Source organism: Bidens hawaiensis, unplaced genomic scaffold (genome assembly GCF_021521415.1).
Source record: "Bidens hawaiensis isolate Kalapana, Puna unplaced genomic scaffold, B.hawaiensis_p1.1 tig00025791_1, whole genome shotgun sequence".
Classification (NCBI taxonomy): Eukaryota; Viridiplantae; Streptophyta; class Magnoliopsida; order Asterales; family Asteraceae; genus Bidens; species Bidens hawaiensis.
The window spans coordinates 53,328-60,906 of NW_027494133.1; the positions used below are offsets into that span (position 1 = coordinate 53,328).

A 7,579-nucleotide genomic window follows, 5' to 3' on the forward strand; every position below is an offset into this window, starting at 1 on the left:
GATAAAACCAAAACCAAAGCTCTATTACCTTTTCAACCATCTGAATGTTGTTTCAGTAGCACATGCCATTTTAGTCAAAGTAAGTTGACTCCATAGCTCTATTCAGTTCACTTTAGTCATCTAGTTCGTAGTAAGCATAATACCTGATGGTCAAATTTAGCACACTCTAAATTTGTATATTTGGTAAATGCATATTAAAGTTCAAACTTCGATCTCAAAATGGAAACAAAAACTATCAGTTGTACATATTTCAAAAGCTATAAATATATAAAACAACAGTAGGAGTATTACGTCCAAAAAAAAAATTAAACTAAGCGTTTGACCTTTTAGCTTGACCCATATGAAAAAAGTCAAAATCTTGCTCAATTACATATATTATAATTTGTTGTGAATACCTTGTAAGAGTCAATACTCTTCGGTTTTTGATTCAGTTTCCCAATACTTTCACCTTCTCATCTATACCGAACATAACCAAGTCGTTAGATAATAAAATAATATAGTAATGAAGTAAATAGGAATACCTCAAGGACTTTTGAAGCTGAATGCATTTTTGTCTTGATTGTCTTCATTTTTTTATCTAAATATTTATGAAAACGGTCCCGATTAGTGGCATGGTCATGAATTGATTTTCAAGAGATAAAAATCCGGTCAAGTGTTCTTTATAAAGTGCTTATTTTTCTTTAATAACAGATTTTGCTTCTCCAAGCTCCTCAATGTTTTTTCCAATTTCACCAAGCTGCATCGAACGAAACGCAAACACAATACAATTAACCATGAACATATACAAAAAACATAAATAAGCTGTTTTTTAAATTATTGTTCAACAAAAACATCGGCAATCGAGTTCGAGTCGGGTTCAGTAATAAAGTTAAGGTAAGTAACGTGTTGTTTATTCAGATTTCAGGTGGGTTCGATGACATTCAGTATTTGAATTTGGGTCGGGTTATTTTGGGTCAATTTCAGTAATAGATTACAGTTACAAAAAATGTAAAAGAAACTCTATTAACAAAAACCAACCTGGTGTTGTTTCTTTTTTCATTTTTAATTTTAACCGAGTGTCGTCCCTTATGTCCTTTATATATAGTATGAAGAAATCTTTTTTCATAAAAAAATCAACTTTTAATGTTAAAAAAAATTAAACTAAGCATGAAGCGTTGTTTTATAAAAATGTGTTTTTCTAAACAAGCATTTGTAAGAAAATAAGTCGTTATTTTCATATTCATAAGCAATCCCAAACACCACCTTCAAAAGAAAACGAGTCAAATGGGTAAAAACTAATAACTCACTCATAAAATAAAAATATTAACTAACCGTCAGAATAGATAAAAAACACAGGATATTGTCCACCAATTTCTTCAATGATTGTCAGAGATGTTGTACCTATGGTCAAAACAGATAAGTATTCACCCAAACAAAGAATATAAACAAGTTGAATAAACGCAGAAGCAAAGAACAAGTAAGAAAAGATATAAACACTTGTAACCTTTAAACGGAGTAACCTCTTGATCATCTAAGGTTTTACCAATAAGGTTCTGCAACATAAATACATGATTAATTAAAAAGGACTTTTCTAAGTGTGGTTTGATATGCATATATTCAAAACTTATATAACAGTTGCTCACCTTCATAACTCATAAGTCCCATCCTTCTTGGCCTCAACTAAATCCTCATCAACTGCAACATATTTCAAGAGAAACTAATAAGTACAACAAGAAAAAAATTGGGATCCAATAGTTACATTTACTTCCACATTAACAACTAAAAAAAGGAATCTGGAAACAATTGATAAAAATACCATATGACATTTTGACAAATCAAGATCCGCGTGATGAAGAAGCAATCCATAATCATGTGTTTACTATTAAGCGGGTATCCATAAAGATAAAACGTATATATGGTTTAATTACATACCTTAACCCTTGAGTAAATATAAAATATATTTGACCCAAATGGCAAAAAAATAAGAATACGAAAAAAAACATTCTAATACTCCAGCCATAACACATGATGAACAACACAAACACTAACAGCATGGTAACTTATATAGCAATTGACAACGGAAATGACTCATAAAACTGTTTTCAAAAAAGAAACATCAAATCTTCAAAATAACTCAAATAATTATTTCACTAAGCAACCTTTCAAATCATAAACTGAAATCAGCTTAACATATGCATTTCAAAAATTCAAAATACAATACTCTTTGTTATTAATGCTAGAGTGATCAGCTTGACAATGAATACCTAATTAACATAAAATGACATAGAATTCTTCAGAAACTAAGAGCTTCAATCAATTAATCATCATGAAAAGTAAACTAATAACTTAAACCTGATGGTATTAGAGCAAGATTAATTGAAGGAAATGAAAGAAAACACAAGAATAAGAGCTCAAGAATTTTTATATATTTTGCAGTGGTACATGAAACTAATAGCACCCCTCCTTAAATAGAAAAAGTAACCTAAAAAGTCTCAACTGAAAAGCAACGTAAACACAACTGGATGACCCAGTTTATTCTCACATAAAATAACAACTAGAAGACTAAGTAAAACAAAACCACGTGGGGAACGTGGGCAGTTATTCTAGATCATGCACAATACCACTATTCCTTGAGCTCCATGCAAAAGACACGTTTGTATCACTCTTCAACATCCTCCCTTGAGACAAATTGTCTCACACTAAGCATCCATCGAAAATAAGCGAACTTGTCTTGGGTCACTGATTTGGTAAGAACGTTTGCCATCTGGTCATGAGTCCCACAGAAATCTAAACAAACAATACCCTTCTCAATCATCTCTCTTATAAAGTGAAACCGTAGCTCGATATGTTTAGCTCGACTATGATTAACAGGATTCTTTGACAAATTTATCGCTGATTGGTTGTCACAGTAGATAACAGTAGGTTCAATCTGCTAGAGACCCATGTCTTCAAGGATTCTGCGAAGCCAGACGGCCTGAGAGGCTGCTCCTGCTGCCAAGATATATTCAGCCTCAATGGTTGACATTGCCACGGTTGGCTGTTTTTAGAGCTCCAAGAAATCGCACCACTTCCACACGTGAACACATATGCGGACACACTTTTTCGATCGTCCACACAATTAGCCCAATCACTATCGCTGTAACCAATAAAAACAATACTTTTCTTTCGAGCATACCACAACCCATAGTCATATGTGCAGGCCACATACTTGAGATTACGCTTGGCAACACCCATGTGAATTTTTGAAGGATTATGCATATATCGTGAGATCATACTTACAGCAAATGCCAAGTCTGGCCTAGTGTGAGTAAGATAGATTAGACCACCAGCCAAGCTTCTATAAACCTCACCATTAGCAGCTTCAGATCCATCATTCTAGGAGAGCTTTTCATTGAAGTTCATGGGTGTTACCTCTTGCTTGCATGTTTGAGTGTTGAACTTATCCAATAAACTTTGAGCATAAGTACCCTGGTGTAGAAATATTCCATCTTCTGCATGAACAACCTCCAACCCAAGAAATAGTTTGAGTTGACCAAGATCGGTCATCTCAAACGTATTCTTCATACTGACCTTAAAGTCTTTAACAAGTATCGGGTTCGATGCAGTGCATATAATGTCATCCACATACAAACATACATACACTACATCGTTACCAGAGTACTTGATATAGAAGGTGGGTTCACTTTCACTTTTCTTGTACCCATGATCTGAGAAATACTTGTCAATCTTTGCATACCAAGCCCTTGGGGCTTGTTTCAACCATTATAGAGCTTTTCTGAGCCTGTAGACCTTCTCTGGGAAAGCTTCCGAGACATAGCCTTCAGGTTGATCTACATAGATTTCTTCTGAGAGATCCCCATTGAGAAATGCGGATTTTACATCTAACTGACGCACCTTCCAACCCTTTTGAGCAGCGACAGATATCATGAGCCGGATTGTTTCAAAGCGAACAACCGGAGCAAAAGTTTCTTGAAAATCAATACCGGCTTGTTGCGAATAACCCTTGGCCACGAGCCTCGCTTTATACTTCACATTAACACCATCAGAGTTTGGCTTAATTTTGTAAAGCCATTTTAATCCAACAGTGCTCCTCCCTTGTGGTAGGGATACAAGCTCCCAAGTGTGATTTTTTTTAATTGCATGTAACTCTCGGTTCATAGCCTCAACCCATTCTTTAGAAATGCAAGCTTGAGAATAACTTATTGGGGTATTAGCTGAGAGAGCAAATTGACAAGTGAAAACATCAAGGTCACTATTAGACAACCCATTTCCACTAGTATAATTCTCCATCCAACTAGGTTTCTTTGACTGTCTTCGTGTGGGCCCATGGTTCAAAGGAGGTGATGTGTTGTTGGTTGTTTGAGTGTAAGGAGATGAGTAAGCATTTAATATTGGGTTTATTGGTGAGGTAGGTGTGGGTGTGATGGGATCAGGTAAAGTAGAAATACTACTTGCATTAGAGAATTCAAGTGAGTGGTTTGTGGGGTCACTTTCTTGTGAGCTAGAAACGTGATTTTCTTGAATTGTTGAAGGAGTGGTCACATCATCCAACATAATGGTGGGGGAAAAGGTCAACAAAGACATATGAGTTGTTATTGTCATCTACTTTTTCATTATGACACCACTTCCATTTGTCCCCTTCAATAAAATCAACATCTCTTTTAATAGCAACTGTCTGAGTATCTGGATAAAAAATTTTATACACACCATTAACAAAGTCAGAGTGGCCTATAAGTATACCTTTTTTTGCACGGTCATCAAGCTTTCTTCTATGTTGTTGAGGTACAGTTCCAAAGGCCACACAACCAAATGTCTTCAAGTGCTCAACAGAAGGCTTGACACCAGACCATGCATGAATGGGAGTTTGTTCTGTGAGCGACTTAGTGGGGGACCGATTATACCGCAGCGGCTACTGCCTCAGCCCATAGGTAGTTGGGAAGCTCTTTGGCTTTTAGCATGCTTCGAGCAAGATCTATAACGGTTCTGTTTTTCCGTTCTACAACCCCATTATGCTGGGGTGTGTAAGGAACGGTGACTTCACGTTTAATTCCAGATTTGGCACAAAATGCATTGAAGTCTTGAGAACAAAATTCGCCACCTCTGTTGTGCCAAATAATTTCTTCCTCATCTTGTCTGTTAGAAGGCCCCTCCTTTTTGACTAATAGGCAGGTTGCATCAAACACAAAAGTATTGTTGGGAGCTACATTAATTACCAATATCTTCAACCCAGTTTTCTTGCTCCATATAGTGCATATCCCTTCATCAAATAATAACCCATATCCTTTCTTCATGAGTTGCCCTACGCTTAGGAGATTATACTCCAATTTTGGAGCGTAGAACACATCATCTAGTGTCTTGTAGCCGTTTCTCCCCGTGTGAATTTTTACCGATCCCCTTCCTTTAACCTCAATACGTTTTTTATCACCAAGTTTCACTTGAAGGCTGAAAGATTCATCAAGGCACGAAAAACTTCCTCGGTTTCCCGTCATGTGGTTAGAACACCCCGAGTCCACAAACCACATTTGAGACTCGGTGTCTGATGTTTCAGTGCATGTTACCAAAGAAGCATGTTCGGTGCGATCTTCATGAAAGGCTCAGAACAACCGAGCATTTTCTTCTTTTTCTTCTTGGTTACCGCCACCAAATTCTTCATTTTCAGCCACATTGGCTTGTGGTTCTTCTTGGTTATACCAGCAATCTTTCTTCACGTGCCCAAATTTCTTGCAAATAAAGCACTGAGGAACTTTACTTCGGTCTAATGTACCACGTCCACAACCGTTACCTCTTCCACGGAATCCACCACGACCACGCCCTCGACCAAAAACGGTTTTGGGTTTGTCATAGGTGACTTGGAGAGCTTGCTCTTCTTGAACTTCTTGCTTTTTTATTGCAGCATCAGTTGAACTCCTATGAATGATACGTTCTTCCGGAGATTGCAACAACCCCATAAGCTTAACTGGAGTGAGCTTATCAGAATCGAAGACAACCTCGATGGAGGGAATTACGTAATCATATTTAGGGGTCAAGCTGCGTAGTACCTTTTCAACAGCCTTTTGATCAGTAAGTTCCTCACCATAAGAGCGCTGCTTCCCAACATTATCCATAATTCTTGAAAAGTAAGTTCCAACATTTTCATCCTCTTTCATAGAGAGGTTTTCAAATTCCCGTCGAAGCCCTTGTAGCTTCACGGATTGGACTTGTGAGTCCCCTTGAAACTCAATCCTTAGTGTTTCCCATATTTCTTTAGCGGATTCTGCAGCGGCAATTCTAGAAAACAACAGGTCATGAACACCCTGCTGGAGGATCGACATGGCAAGGGCATCCTTCTTCTTTGTTTCTTTTCGATCAGCGGACGTGTCCGGGATGGCTGTTATGCCCAGAAACACGACGTCCCAGAGGTCTTTTGATTTGAGTATTGTCTTCATTCTGATGTTCCAATGGTCGTACCCCTCGCCCTTGAATACTGGGATTGAGACGGACGAGGAGGAGTTTGGAAGTGGGTTTAAGTCTGCCATGAGGAGTAGAGTAAACATAATCACGAGCTGAGTGAGGATGAGAGCCAGATCAAGGCTCTGATACCAATTTGATGGTATTAGAGCAAGATTAATTGAAGGAAATGAAAGAAAACACAAGAATAAGAGCTCAAGAATTTTTATATATTTTGCAGTGGTACATGAAACTAATAGCACCCCTCCTTAAATAGAAAAAGTAACCTAAAAAGTCTCAACTGAAAAGCAACGTAAACACAACTGGATGACCCAGTTTATTCTCACGTAAAATAACAACTAGAAGACTAAGCAAAACAAAACCACGTGGGGAACGTGGGCAGTTATTCTAGATCATGCACAACACCACTATTCCTTGAGCTCCATGCAAAAGACACATTTGTATCACTCTTCAACAAAACCATACCTTTCTTCAACCAATTGAATGAACTAAGCAGCTTCATCACGATTGTAGAGTGAAATTAGTTCTTCTGGTCTTCTTGCCGAAGAGTGACCCTTACCCTAACTTGGCCATAAATAATAACACAATGTTAGGGATTCAGTCTTAAAAGATATTGATTTACTGAGAGAATCGAATGTGAACATATGGTTTTACCTGATTCGTCAAAAAAGAACAATTGTCGTCGGATTTTGTGAGCCAGTAAGTCGGTTTCACCGCTATAACCCAGCCGTCACCATCAATTTCAAAAAGGAGAAAAGCTCACACAGGCAATGAAATCAAAACAAGGAAAAAATTGTACAAAGGAATGAGCATACCAGAGAGATGAGAACCAAGCCAAATCTGCAGAGAGAGAGAGAGAGAGAGGCCATTAACACCACCATCTCCATCCTTGTACATTTGAAAACATAAACCCTAGATCCAGTTGGGTTAAATCGTCTGGTGAGAGAAAGTAGAAGTTGTGGGCGGGATTGTAAATGAAAAAGAGAGAGTGGTGAGATTTCAAAGGAAGTGATGGGCGAGATTTCAATTAAAACACTAGATCTGAACATCAAACGCATAGGTCAGTTGTACACTATGCTTGATGTTGTGTGAAACTCTTAAATTTAAGAGTTTTGAGTAAAATACTCTTTTGCCCATCTTATCCTACTAATAA

General features: G+C 37.5%; 1 long non-coding RNA gene across 1 annotated transcript; it reads right to left on the reverse strand.

Moving 5' to 3' along the window:
- Positions 1 to 283: 283 nt before the first annotated feature.
- Positions 284 to 7,276, reverse strand: LOC143572279 (uncharacterized). The gene is made up of 4 exons (XR_013142233.1): positions 6,892 to 7,276; positions 1,623 to 1,674; positions 522 to 1,532; positions 284 to 456 (listed from the first exon to the last, which is right to left on the reverse strand). It is a non-coding gene; the product is annotated as an uncharacterized LOC143572279 (long non-coding RNA).
- Positions 7,277 to 7,579: the final 303 nt, after the last annotated feature.